The sequence below is a fragment of the Oncorhynchus keta genome, chromosome 6 (assembly GCF_023373465.1).
Source record: "Oncorhynchus keta strain PuntledgeMale-10-30-2019 chromosome 6, Oket_V2, whole genome shotgun sequence".
Taxonomy (NCBI): domain Eukaryota; kingdom Metazoa; phylum Chordata; class Actinopteri; order Salmoniformes; family Salmonidae; genus Oncorhynchus; species Oncorhynchus keta.
The window spans coordinates 16475662-16491036 of record NC_068426.1 but is presented as its reverse complement, the minus strand read 5'-3'; the positions used below and the strand labels follow the sequence as shown (position 1 = coordinate 16491036).

General features: G+C 45.4%; 1 protein-coding gene across 17 annotated transcripts in view; it reads left to right on the top strand.

Moving 5' to 3' along the window:
* Positions 1–15375, top strand: part of LOC118385066 (neuronal migration protein doublecortin-like) — a 106515-nt gene that overhangs the window by 26356 nt on the left and 64784 nt on the right. The window lies entirely within an intron of this gene.

Here is a 15375-nt window from a genome sequence, read left to right as displayed (position 1 = left end):
CTGCAAATGAGAACGTGTTCTCAGTCAACTTACCTGGTAAAATAACGGATAAATAAAGAAGAGAATAAAGAATCATGTTATTTCATCTCAAAGACGTTTCCTTTTACCACAATAAGGTGTTACCTGGTGTATGCCTGGGCCAAGCTTTATGTGTTCCTGCAGGTCGTTCATCCCATTTTGGGTTGTTAGGTGCTGTGTAGAGAAACCAACCGGTCCACAGCAGCACCAGGACGTTGAGTCCATGGGTCAGGGGCGACTCACTGACGAGGTGCAACTCATTTGTCTGTTGAGACATACCCACACACCCCTGACTTGACTAAGCAGCTTGGTTGAGGTGGGAAGCTTCATCAGAAACGGTGCAGATGGCTCAGACCAAAGACTGACGCTTCTTCAGAGAGCTCGACTGACATCAGAAAGTCCCACAGCGATCCATCCATCACTCAGTCAGAAAGGAAGGCAGACAGAGGTCAGGCAGGAAATGGACTCTTTTGCTGCCTTGGTTCCCAGCTCTCTAACAGACCTGCAGTGGAATGGAAACGCCCATATAGGCTAGTTACTGATAATCAATACGTGAATTGGCTGTTTCATCAGGATCTTCATGACTCAGATGAGATAGAATAGACCTCTACAGCCCAACCATGAAAAGAACATTGCCTTGTTATGAGGGGTTGTAAATGCACCATAAGGCATATGAACATTTAAATGACTAATATCCATATGAATCTATTTACACTGCCAGGAGGCCACTCAAAGTGCAGCAATTAGCAGCTGTAAAGACAAAGGGCCAGCTGTCCGTAGGCTATTAAGGCAGTTTAAAGGTTTTCGGTACAATAGAGTAGTAGAAATGGAGGTAATGACAGTGCGTGAGGGCTCCTCTGAGAGGTTAAAGTGCCTCTACCTCAGCAGGCAGCCACAGCCCTGGCCTGGTCAGCCCCAGAGAGACACCGAGGACACATCAGGAGGCACAAACAGCCCTGATGACCTGACATAGAGAGAGGACATTACATCCACGTTCTAAAGGGTGTCGGCAGTGGTAGAGCGACATCTGCAATTTTTTTTTTTTTTTTTTTTTTTTTTTAAACGATGGCGTCGTTGATTTCATGTCCTTGCTGGGAGCAAAAGACAATTCTGCCCCGTCATAATGCATCTGACCCTGTTCGTTAGAATGCCCTGTTCTCTTCTCCTGGCTGTCCAACACCACTCAGTGCTGCAAGAGGCCAGGCTCCAGTACTATAGACCCAGTCCTAGCCAGGCTGAGTGTTTACAGATATGGTTAAACTGACTGCTAATCTCTTGTGTCTGGACCACTCTGATTGTATCAGTCATCAAACAGGCATCTGAGGCCACGGTCGGCAGACTAACTAAGGAACCCCCCCACCCCCCCTCTCTCTCTTCTGGAGAAGTCAGATCTCCTCTGCTTTTTGTTCTGCTGATTGAGGAGAATGGGATTGTGCTCCCTCTGTTATTTCTTCATTATTATTCCTGTTAATAACGGCAAGATGTAAGTCCAGCAGGCTTTAGAGGAGGACAGAGCTGCAGTGTGGAGATAGCAGGCTGATTCGACTTTAATATCCCACCCTAGGGGCTCACTGCATGGCTGCCCCAAGTCACTGTCTCTTAGTAGGCCCCTTACGATTTCTGTCACTTTGAGCCTAGGCAGTGTTGTCTATTTTGTTTTAGAAATAAGGCAGCTGTGAATCAATATGGATGGAAACATGCTGGACTTATGTCTGTGCGTGCGCACATGCATGTTTGTGTGTGTACACAATAATGTCCAGGATTTCTATTCACATTCAGTCTCACATGAAGTCTGATCAGCATATTTCACTGACCCAGTCTGGAGCGATGTCACACCAGGAAACTGAAACTCACAAAACCTGGATGTAGGGCTGTGACGGTCTTGGAATTTCAGGTTACGGTTCTAGGCCAGGACAATGTACATGGTCACCGTCATAACCGTTGGGAGGGGGGATTGGCAAAGATCAGACTCAAAACAAACACGTTGCTTTTCTCTGCAACTTCATTAATACCATTACACTTTGTTATTATCAGAATCGTTTCATTATTATTCAAGTTATTATTACCTCTAAGTATTAGTCAGGTTTACAAATGAGGAAACATGAGATTGGAGAGGAATTACTGAAATAATATAGATTTCTGATTTTGAAGCACTAAACCATTCACACCAAGTCCGATGCGTTTTGCCCTCCAGTGTTCCGAACAATTCACATAACGTCACCTCATTCTCTGTGGCAATATGTTGTTCAAAGTAGAGTTCTTCACGGGTCCCAAAAAAATGTACCCGAGGACAGTCGGACCTGTTCCGAAAAGGCCAGTGGAAAAACAGACCCAAACAGACACATCCCGGTTCAGATCCGCAAGTAGGAAGAGAGAGCAAATCAAACCTCAGACCGGGCACTGCAAATGTATTAACAATAAGAAAACAGAAATACCGTAAGTATTCAGACCCTTTGCTATGAGACTCTAAATTGAGTTCGGGTGCATCCTGTTTCCATTGATCATCAGTGGAGATGAGAGAATGTTCCAGAAGCACAACCATCTTTGCAGCATTCCACCAATCAGGCCTTTATGGTAGAGTGACCAGACAGAAGCCACTCCTCAGTAAAAGGCACATGACAAGCACCTCAGTAAAAGGCACCTAAATGACTCTTAGACCATAAGAAACAAGATTCTCTGGTCTGATGAAACCAAGATTGAAATCTTAGGTCTGAATGCCAAGCGTCACGTCTGGAGGAAACCTGGCACCATCCCGATCTAACATCTCTGGAAAGACCTGAAAAGAGCTGTGCAGCGACGCTCCCCATCCAACCTGAAAGAGCTTGAGAGGATCTGCAAAGAAGAATGGGATAAACTCCCCAAATACAGGTGTGCTAAGCTTGTAGCATCATACCCAAGAAGACTCCAGGCTGTAATCGCTGCCAAAGGTGCTTCAACAAAGTATTGAGTAAAGTGTCTGAATACTTACGTAAATGTAATATTTCAGTTTTTTATTTTTTAATACATTTGCTAAAATATCAACCTGTTTTTGCTTTGTCAGCCCATTGTGTGTAGATTGATGAGGGGAAAATAACAGTTTAGTTAATTTTAGAATAAGGCTGTAACGTAACAAAATGTGGATAAAATGAAGGGGTCTGAATACTTTCCGGGTACACAATGAATAGCAATATAGTTAGAGCATTTAAAAAAATAACTAATAGGCATCGATCAAACCTCTTGCTTGCTGAATAGCTATAAAATGGTCTACAATGAACTGATGGGAACGTTTGAATGGTGATCGAGACTTGTAGCCTTGCTCTGGTGTGGTGTGATCTCATTGGCTAAATTCATACCTTGCTGCTTGCTGCACTGATGCATTTCGAACGTAAAAAAACAGGCAGAGAGAAATGTATTAATTCAATTCACACAACAAACTGGTTCCGAATAAATAATTGAGGGATTGTGGCAGGACGATATTTTCGCAGTTGGCGTGAACGGTGTCATAAACAAATGTGCTCGTATTTATTATTTTCTTCCTAATTATTCTGACAAAAATAACAGACTTTTTTTCTTTTTTTAGAAAGGGCCTTTACTGAAAATATGACATGACGGGAGCGTTTGACAGGCTACTTTAGGAAACTATCAGAATGGACATACTGGAGGCGATAGACTCGGAGCCAGAACAACCTTGTCAACTGCTGTTGAATAATTCATGAATGGTCAGACACATCCAACCTTTTTTTAAGAGAAGACCAATTTATGTATTTACTAGCAAGCAATGAGAATGTGCATTGGATAAAAGAAAGTCATCTTTTTTTGTAAACTAAAGTGGCATAGCCTATAGATTCTACTCCAACGTGGGATTAGCTATTGGAAAGAGGAGATGTAGACCGTTTAAAAGACAGACGGACTAAGTTAGCTAAATAATTGCTTTATCTACATAAAAAGAATAATAATAATGAATGTAAGCCTGTTAAAACGGTTTTGACGGTTGTTTTATTTTCATGGCTGTCTTCACCCCTAACCGTCAGTCACATGGTTTTACTGTACCATCACAGCCATACCTGCATGAGAAATACACTAATAACATGTACCATCACAGCCATACCTGCATGAGAAATACACTAATAACATGTACCATCACAGCCATACCTGCATGAGAAATACACTAATAACATGTACCATCACAGCCATACCTGCATGAGAAATACACTAATAACATGTACCATCACAGCCATACCTGCATGAGAAATACACTAATAACATGTACCATCACAGCCATACCTGCATGAGAAATACACTAATAACATGTACCATCACAGCCATACCTGCATGAGAAATACACTAATAACATGTACCATCACAGCCATACCTGCATGAGAAATACACTAATAACATGTACCATCACAGCCATACCTGCATGAGAAATACACTAATAACATGTACCATCACAGCCATACCTGCATGAGAAATACACTAATAACATGTACCATCACAGCCATACCTGCATGAGAAATACACTACCTGCATGAGAAATACACTAATAACATGTACCATCACAGCCATACCTGCATGAGAAATACACTAATAACATGTACCATCACGGCCATACCTGCATGAGAAATACACTAATAACATGTACCATCACAACCATACCTGCATGAGAAATACACTAATAACATGTACCATCACAGCCATACCTGCATGAGAAATACACTAATAACATGTACCATCACAGCCATACCTGCATGAGAAATACACTAATAACATGTACCATCACGGCCATACCTGCCTGAGAAATACACTAATAACATGTACCATCACAGCCATACCTGCATGAGAAATACACTAATAACATGTACCATCACAGCCATACCTGCATGAGAAATACACTAATATCATGCCAAACCTCTAGCGTTTATCCAAAATGGGGATGTTTTTCCTAAACGAGAGACGCTGTCAAAAGTTAATTGTCTGCTTAAAGGCACTAGACCTTCTTTTGGATTGAATCTCAGATCTGTTGTCTCTCTCTAACTCTAGGAACTGTTGGCTGTTGCATGCTATGAATGTTTAATAAGATGCACTTCACACACTGATTTTATTGCTGGTTGTATGACTGCATGTGCCATATGTACAGTTTGATGTCATATGATTGTACATATCATCTGTCATTTTCTGTGTGAAACCCACACGTTTGCCTTTGGTCCGTGTACTACGCAGTACACTCTTAAACCCACATGGCTCTCAGATGGCATCGTGTGTAGCAGTAACAAACCTCCTCTAACCATGTGTTCACCAGCCTAATCAAAGTGTATTATCATACACTGTGTCTGTTTCTCAGAATGTGTCTCCAGTCCTGAGGTTCATTGTAATGCACAGACACGTAGCTTCTGGAGTGATGAAACTGCGATGTGAGTAGTATTAGGGCTCTCTTTGTGTGCCGAAGCTGGCGAGGCGGGGTGGCTAGGCTAGCTGCAGACTGTAGGCGAGGCAGGGGCGATGTGCTGCTGGTGATATGGTAGGGGGAGTCTTGATGCAGTGCCAGCCCCTCCCTGATCCTGCACCGTTCCTCCTCTTCTCATTCCTCACCGACAGCTGGTGTGACTGGTTGCTAGGTGACCACATCCGAAGCACAAAGAGAGCCCAGCTGGTGTGACTGGTCTATCAGTCACCACATCCAGTGTGTGTGTGTGTGTGTGTGTGTGTGTGTGTGTGTGTGTGTGTGTGTGTTTCAATATCAGCTGCCATGTATGCAGTGCTTGACTTGGACTGAAATAGGTGTCTGTACTCATTTTGGGTGCAGGTACTGTTTCTATTTAGCTCCAAGATACTGTTGAGCTAATAGTCCATAAGAGGAACAGGAGCTCAAGCAGAGTAGCTAGAACATTTAAGATGCCGGTACTCCTGCCCCAGTCAAGTACTGCATGTATGTAAGGTATGTTCATTGTACACTGTGTGTGTGTGTGTGAGTGTGTGTGTGTGTGTGTGTGCTTTGCATAAGAATTTGACAGTGTGTGTGTTAAAGGGAGCGAGAGAGGCAGATTCGTGGGGCTTATTGCACCTTATCCTGCAATTTGTCCTTGAATGCGGACTTCACCACTGTTAATTGCTATGTGAAGATATAGCCCCCCCACCAGCCGCCGCCACCACCCTCCTTCGCTGTCAGTGAGTAAAACGCCACAATTTTCTCCTCAACAGCCTGCGCATTCAGACCCAAGGAGAACAGGGGCAGGGTGATGGGGTACAGGAGGCATTCTCCAGTTTAAAAAACAGACAATTGGGATCTGTTTTATATTCACTGCAGGGGATAATTATTCCTTGTATCTAAAAAGCTGGAGTGAATTCCTTCATTCGCCCTCTCCTGTCTTTCCAGGGTACATCAGGGAGGAGAGACTTATTTTCCTGGCAGCCATTTTGTCCCTATTTTTTCCTAATAGCTGTGTTCATGGTAGAGTGACTCACTAAATGCCACTGTCCTTTTAACTTGAGGGCTCTCCCAGAACAGGTGTTTTTTTTTTAGCTTGTCCTTGGCTTATAACAGCAAGTTCAGGCAAATTGTCGATCAGATTCTTTGTGACTGACACCACAATCGTTTTGTAATATTTGCTGTATTGGGAGTAGCTCTCCAATCTTTCTTTAAATCATCTAGTCATTGAAGGAAGACACTGTTGTGGCCTCTCGTTTTAGAATGTTCATTATTGCATCAAGGTCCTGAGCTGAGCTTGGCCATATGGCTTGTAAAGTCATTTCCTACAAAGAGGCACTATAGATGCTAATTAGCACTCAATTCAATCTCATACGTCCATTTTCCCTGCACAAGGTCATGCTGCAGTTTGGCCAGTGAATATGGTTTAGGTACGTATTCTTCATGTTTAAATGTTCCCAGGTCGAATGCCTGAAAATCTGACTTTTCTCTGGAGATTGCAGGGTTCTTTCTGTCTGCTCCTCTGATCAGGGGAGGGTTTGCAAGGCATGCAGTGGAGGCAGTTGCCATGGCAATTTACTCCACAGTGATTGACTCTGTGTCTTTGACAATGGCTACGCAGCAAAATACGCTGAGTCTGCTCTTTACATTCTGTAACGGAGCTAGCCACAGAACTCCTAACCTCTCACATTCGTATTCACAATCCTTCCTTCTTCCTACCCTGCCTCGCTCGTACAGGATTTGAGAGAGAGATGGATGAGCTGAGCAAGGGGCATGGCCACATCATAAAGCAGACATAGCTGCAGGCATCCGGTGCTGCCCTCACCCCAACCCCCATATCTAGCCCACATCAACAAGTGACCACAACCTGTGGGGATGAGCAGAATAAATCTAATAACACCAGAGCCACATCAGTCAGAGCCACATGGCCAGCCTGGCCGTCTCAATGGAGATAGCATGGAGGCAGCAGTGTGTGCATGGTGGAACCTCGGCAGCATTTGGAGCCCATTAGTGACATCACAGCTGTGATGTGTGACCCTGGGGGCCTCCGGAACATCAGGCACCAGCTGGCCCACATAACTCTACGGAGCTGGCTGCCACGGCTGGCTGCCCAGCTGGCTGCCCCGGCTGTCTGCTCTGCTGGCTGCTCGGCTGGCTGCCCCGGCTGGCTGCTCGGCTGGCTGCCCCGGCTGGCTGCCCCGGCTGGCTGTCCCGCTGGCTGCTCGGGCAGGCTGCTCCGGCTGGCTGCTCGGCTGGCTGTCCCGGCTGGCTGCTCGTCTGGCTGCTTGGCTGGCTGCGCGGCTGGCTAAATTCTGTTTCACTACTGCTGCCCTCAACACTGTTTAAAGAACCAAGCATGGGCCAATCAGAGCTCTGTAATAGGCCGATCACGGTCTTTTACAGGCAAGGACCTCTTCATTTAACAATTTTATGTTCTATTAGTCATATCTACGGGATACAGGTGTGGTATACACCATCCAATGAAATCTTTACTTGCAGGTTTCGTCTCGACAATGCAACAACAATAATAAATATGAAAAGTTAAGAATATGAACAAAGTAAATAATATAAGCATTTTAGCGTCAGTATAATACAGGAAGGCACAATTTATTGTTCAATATTTACGTGTGTTTGAGAAGAGGGAATAGGGGGGCAAGTGTTTTAAATTGTGCAGTATTTAGAAAACATAAGTCTGGTAGCAGCAGTTGTGTGTGTGTAGCATGAATGCGTGGGTGTGTGAGTGCGTGCCTGAGTGAGTTCCTGAGTGCGTGCCTGAGTGAGTGCATGTGTACTAAGGTGCTGAGAATCAGTCCAGGTGGTCAGTCCAGGTCAAGTGTTCAGCAGTCTGATGGCTTGTAGATAGAAACTGTCCCTGAGCCTGTTGATATTGGACCTCATGCTCCGGTACTTTCTGATCGACGGTAAGGGTGTAAACAGCTCGTGGCTGGGCTTAGCTGGTGCTTAAGGAAGAAAGGTTAATGGTGATTGACTGTTAAGACCGTGTTTAATTCTAATAATACTGACAAGTGGACAGATGTTAACGTAGTGATTTTATCATGGTTTGACTGCCATGGTTATGAAATACTAGACCATAGGATGTTGTGATTACACATCGTAGTCTCCTTCCTTCACCCCTGGTTCCTCTGGGTGGTCTGCACTCTACACTACTCTCCTGTCCCTGAGTCTGTGATTGTGACCACTCCTTACGACCTTCAGTATTTGTCCTTATATGGAAATAAACAAGCTGCATATAAATCAGAACATTTCCTCTAGACTTTTTAATTGGATAGATAAGAAGGTTAGAAATAAAGGATGAGAAGCGAGGGATTCTGCAAGGTAGGAGAGATGAGAAAACCAGACTCTTGACTCAGTATCCCTTTGTTTTGTCCCCCGCAAACAACTTTCATTATTTGAACAAAAACATTTTTCCGTCAGGGATTTCCTTGACTTGAGTGTGTATTTATTTTGAGCACTTTGCTGGGAATGTTTCAGTGTCATAACAATCTTAACCTAAATAAGCCCTGGCAGCCTCAGTTCCTGAGTGCGTGCCTGAGTCAGTCCTCTCTGCCTGATGCTTCCTGATACACAGGACTGACTCAGTTACCAGAGTGCACAAGGAGAGAGGGATGGGATGTGTGGGGGGGGTGCAGTCCATAGTACTGACCCTGTTACCAGAGTGCACAAGGAGAGAGGGATGGGATGTGGGGGTGCAGTCCATAGTACTGACTCAGTTACCAGAGTGCACAAGGAGAGAGGGATGGGATGTGGGGGGTGTGCAGTCCATAGTACTGACCCTGTTACCAGAGTGCACAAGGAGAGAGGGATGGGATGTGCAGTCCATAGTACTGACTCAGTTACCCAGAGTGCACAAGGAGAGAGGGATGGGATGTGGGGGGGTGCAGTCCATAGTACTGACCCTGTTACCAGAGTGCACAAGGAGAGAGGGATGGGATGTGGGGGGGGTGGTGATGTGCAGTCCATAGTACTGACCCTGTTCCCAACCTCCCTAACACATTCTACCCTACTGCCACTCTGTACCTCTATATAGAGAAAAGAATAGGAGTTCATTTGACCTCACCAGCAAGAGGCTCTTCAGTCAGCCCTTATCAGATTACAAACAGAGGAGTGCAGTAACAGAGAGAGCAGTCCAATATCCACCTCTAGGCTCCCAGAACACTGATTAGTGTGGTGTGTGTGTGTGTGTGTGTGTGTGCACCTCTATTTGTGTCAGCTGTTGTTGCAGTAATTAATAATCTAGTGTGTTACACTGAAGAAGGGTTCATATGTCTGTTGAGAGTTACAAGCACTCACTTTAAGTCCTATTAAGTAGCGTGCTCTACTTAGGGTAGTTAGTCCAACTCTGCACACTGAGAGCAGGGGAGAAAGCACCCAGAGAGCCGTCTGAAAAGCTTGGTTAATAATACGGCACTAAACCCACCGCAGAGCCTGAGCCCACCTCCAGTGACTCCATTCCCCCAAACAATAGGTGAAGCCTGAATATGCTTGAGGAGCTGCATGCAGCCCTGTTTGCTGAATGTACCCAGGCTTGTTTCTCGCATCCCTTTATTCTGCTCTCCTTTCATCCCTAAGTCAAAAAACACTGCGTCCATGTCGGAGCATCGTTATTTTCTCCAGATTCTCCCATCGTTTGAACCTCACTGAATTTAGCTCACCGCTAATGTGAATTTCAGAAATCGTCTTCTTATTTGCTGCAGAGCCCCCTCCCTTACAGCACACGTTGTCACAATGCCCTGTCAGCAGAGCTGCTGAACACTTGGATTTACCAGAGTTGTCTTCATGATTGTTGTCATTGTCTCATATGGAGACCTACTCCACGTTTTGTCATAGGTGTGTCATCCATTTGACAAAAGCTTCAGAAGATCCCATAGTGTATGAGACAACCATTGAAGCCAGAACATACAGTAGGTGTATTGACCTCAGTGACCTTATAACTCATTGTATTTTTGAGTTCTCTACCTCCCACCTCGAAGCTTTTCACAAAGTCATGGTCTCCGCTTTGAAGGGTTCTCAAAGTTTCAGAACTGTGACTAAGATAGAAACAGCATATTTTGTGTTGTGAGCTACACACCCACGACACTGACTCTAAATCCTGCTAATCCTCCTTTCCATGGGCCTGTCTTATCCTTAAACCAGCCTCTTCGCTTCCTCTTCTCTGGCTTCAAAGTGCCGGTCGCACCAAAATATCACAGTCCTACTCCCTACCTCCCTCAGGAAAACACACATGACTGCTGGGCTAGATAAGGTATTTAGTTTTTTTGTTGTAAATAGGTCATTTCAGTTGGCTGTTTGGAGAGTAATGGTGCGGAGGTTCTGAACCATGGCTCTGGAATCAAAGATTAGGATTGTAATCCCCGTTGAGGTAAACATATATGCCAATTTGAAAAGAAACAACATCCTCTCATAGAATTTCCCCAAATATCCTAATATTGTGGCGCTACCTGTACTGTAATACGAAGATATATTGGAACAAATGGTATTGTAAAAAGTGACATTATTGGGGAACATTGATGTTTGGCTTTCAAAGACTCTTTGGTCAAGTGTATCCAAGATGCTGCTTTGCTGGCACGCTTGATCCCTTCCCAATCTCTCCGGGACCAAAAGGCTTGTTCAGTTATCAGAGAGCTGACTGTGGACTTTGAGGTATTTCAGAGGTTCCCCCAAAGAATGCTGATGTACACTAATATAAAATAATCTATTTTCTAATTCCCGGTCCGGATTAGGCTCTGACATTCAAACACATGTCTCAAAGCCACATTGCGTCAGAGGAGCCACAGTATACGGTGTTATTGGCCACCCTGCAGTTGTTTCTTGATCTGTGTTCTGTATGGTTCTGTATGGATAGAAATGGGACATGGAGTCAGTGTCCAACTACTCAAATGTGTGCAATGCATGTTTATTGGCTCTATAGTTTTATTGATATGTGTAGCAGAAACATTTGGAGGGAGGGAGATCTTTGCCATTATGACTCTACTTACATGTTATTTCACCATCTTCATATAACTGATATTGTTCTTAGAGGGATTTTACATAATGTCTTATTTTCCTTTATTTCTGCAGCTCATATATTACCAGAATCATTCCTGGCAAAGAAATTTGCTATCAAATTCCTTCCTTTCAATTGAAATAACTGAAACAAATGTTGATGATCAGCCTAGTGTGATTTAGGCTTGTTGTAATCCATTCTGCTCAGCATTACAGACCAGATGTGATTAAGGATGAAAGCACATACACTATTACCTTTGACACAATCAATAGGAAAAAGTAGCCCGGTGCTTTATCAACTGCACTCAGGCAGTGGTGAGGGAAATGCAGTGTTCTGTGATGATACAAGGGTCCTGTTTTAGGCAGGCTTCAGAGCCCACACTATCTATCATGGGGAGGAGTCTGCAGAGGAGTGGGGAGTTGCCCTCAGGTCAGGTACCGGTTCCTTCTGGAATCAGGCTCGGGACTTTATTCTGTCACTGTGCTGGTGCATAGTGTGGGTAATGGTGGTGGAGACTGCTTAAATATAAATACCTATTGTTCTGTTGCATGTTACTTATGACATTCACAAAGGATCTTATATGTTTCACATTTCTAATGCCATTCAGCCATTAACTCAGACATTGGGAATGTACATGTATGGATTTCTAAAGAAAACCCAGCCATGTCTTCTCCACCTGCATGCTTGTCCTGCCCCCTACCCCCTTCTCATATCATGGGGGACAATACTCTTAAAGAAAACCTAGCCATGTCTTCTCCACCTGCATGCTTGTCCTGCCCACTACCCCCTTCTCATATCATGGGGGACAATACTCTTAAAGAAAACCTAGCCATGTCTTCTCCACCTGCATGCTTGTCCTGCCCCCTACCCCCTTCTCATATCATGGGGGACAATACTCTTAAAGAAAACCTAGCCATGTCTTCTCCACCTGCATGCTTGTCCTGCCCACTACCCCCTTCTCATATCATGGGGGACAATACTCTTAAAGAAAACCTAGCCATGTCTTCTCCACCTGCATGCTTGTCCTGCCCCCTACCCCCTTCTCATCTCATGGGGGACAATACTCTTAAAGAAAACCTAGCCATGTCTTCTCCACCTGCATGCTTGTCCTGCCCACCGCCCCCCTTCTCATCTCATGGGGGACAATACTCTTAAAGAAAACCTAGCCATGTCTTCTCCACCTGCATGCTTGTCCTGCCCACCGCCCCCCTTCTCATCTCATGGGGGACAATACTCTTAAAGAAAACCTAGCCATGTCTTCTCCACCTGCATGCTTGTCCTGCCCACTACCCCCTTCTCATATCATGGGGGACAATACTCTTAAAGAAAACCTAGCCATGTCTTCTCCACCTGCATGCTTGTCCTGCCCACTACCCCCTTCTCATCTCATGGGGGACAATACTCTTAAAGAAAACCTAGCCATGTCTTCTCCACCTGCATGCTTGTCCTGCCCCCTACCCCCTTCTCATCTCATGGGGGACAATACTCTTAAAGAAAACCTAGCCATGTCTTCTCCACCTGCATGCTTGTCCTGCCCACCGCCCCCCTTCTCATATCATGGGGGACAATACTCTTAAAGAAAACCTAGCCATGTCTTCTCCACCTGCATGCTTGTCCTGCCCACTACCCCCTTCTCATCTCATGGGGGACAATACTCTTAAAGAAAACCTAGCCATGTCTTCTCCACCTGCATGCTTGTCCTGCCCACTACCCCCTTCTCATCTCATGGGGGACAATACTCTTAAAGAAAACCTAGCCATGTCTTCTCCACCTGCATGCTTGTCCTGCCCACCGCCCCCTTCTCATCTCATGGGGGACAATACTCTTAAAGAAAACCTAGCCATGTCTTCTCCACCTGCATGCTTGTCCTGCCCCCTACCCCCTTCTCATCTCATGGGGGACAATACTCTTAAAGAAAACCCAGCCATGTCTTCTCCACCTGCATGCTTGTCCTGCCCCCTACCCCCTTCTCATCTCATGGGGGACAATACTCTTAAAGAAAACCTAGCCATGTCTTCTCCACCTGCATGCTTGTCCTGCCCCCTACCCCCTTCTCATCTCATGGGGGACAATACTCTTAAAGAAAACCCAGCCATGTCTTCTCCACCTGCATGCTTGTCCTGCCCACTACCCCCTTCTCATCTCATGGGGGACAATACTCTTAAAGAAAACCTAGCCATGTCTTCTCCACCTGCATGCTTGTCCTGCCCACCGCCCCCCTTCTCATCTCATGGGGGACAATACTCTTAAAGAAAACCTAGCCATGTCTTCTCCACCTGCATGCTTGTCCTGCCCACCGCCCCTCTTCTCATCTCATGGGGGACAATACTCTGCTCATCTTACCCCCCGCTCTCTCCATGTCTCTGAGAAAGCCTAGTGCAGCAGAAACTACTGCAGCGTGCACTCCTGCTACACCTCATTTCCCATGTTCCTAGGTCTTTAATATTTCACATGGTGCTTGTCTTGTTTCTCGATATCATAGCCTGTGTCTATGGAAGGAGATGATATAGTGAATCTGAGATGTTGCTAAATTGCTCTGGGAAGAGCTGCCGAAATGATTTAGCATGGCTGCTTGGCTCTGTAGAAAGAAGGTCCCTCGTTTGTCTCGCCTCGCCCCTCGCCTCTGTCTTCTAGAAAGTACAGCAGTGGTAAGGCCTGCTGGCTGTTACTGTGCTGGCTCTACAACAACAGCTAGCACAGCCCCACAGTCCCACAGACAGCCCCCGGCAGATCAATAGGTATCACAGGCTATCGATTGACCTGACCGTCCATGCTGACTGAAATACCCAAGACAACCCCAACACAGTTCTCTCAAAGTTTACGGTTGTTCCTTTTGACTTATGCTAAGCAATACTGTATGAGTTACATACGTCTTTGCATGATTGTTTAATAGTAAGATCAATGTTGTCATGTCTTTACTATCATTAAAACCTCTTAAGACTCTAGGGGCAGTATTGCATTTTTGGATAAAAAGACGTGCCCGTTTTAAGCGCGATATTTTGTCACGAAAAGATTCTCGACTATGCATGGAATTGATAGCTTTGGAAAGAAGACACTCTGACATTTCCAGAACTGCAAAGATTTTCACTGTGAGTGCCCTAGAACACAAGCTTTAGGCAAAACCAAGATGTTACTGCAACCAGGAAATGAACAGGATTTCCGAAGCTACGTTTTGCATTGTCTCCTTATATGGCTGTGAATGCCCCAGGAATGAGCCTACTACCCTTTCTATCGTTTCCCCAAGGGGTCTGCAGCATTGTGACGTATTTGCAGGCATATCATTGGAAGATTGACCATAAGAGACTACATTTGCCAAGTGTCCGCACGGTGTCCTGCGTGGAAATTGGTGCGCAAAACTCAGCTGCTGGTATTTTTCCATGGGATTCAGAGAAAAACCATGCTTCCACGAACGGCATATCAACATTTACATTTACATTTAAGTCATTTAGCAGACGCTCTTATCCAGAGCGACTTACAAATTGGTGCATTCACCTTATGACATCCAGTGGAACAGCCACTTTACAATAGTGCATCTAAATCTTTTAAGGGGGGGGGGGTGAGAATGATTACTTTATCCTATCCTAGGTATTCCTTAAAGAGGTGAGGTTTCAGGTGTCTCCGGAAGGTGGTGATTGACTCCGCTGTCCTGGCGTCATGAGGGAGTGTGTTCCACCATTGGGGAGCCAGAGCAGCGAACAGTTTTGACTGGGCTGAGCGGGAACTGTACTTCCTCAGTGGTAGGGAGGCGAGCAGGCCAGAGGTGGATGAACGCAGTGCCCTTGTTTGGGTGTAGGGCCTGATCAGAGCCTGGAGGTACTGAGGTGCCGTTCCCCTCACAGCTCCGTAGGCAAGCACCATGGTCTTGTAGCGGATGCGAGCTTCAACTGGAAGCCAGTGGAGAGAGCGGAGGAGCGGGGTGACGTGAGAGAACTTGGGAAGGTTGAACACC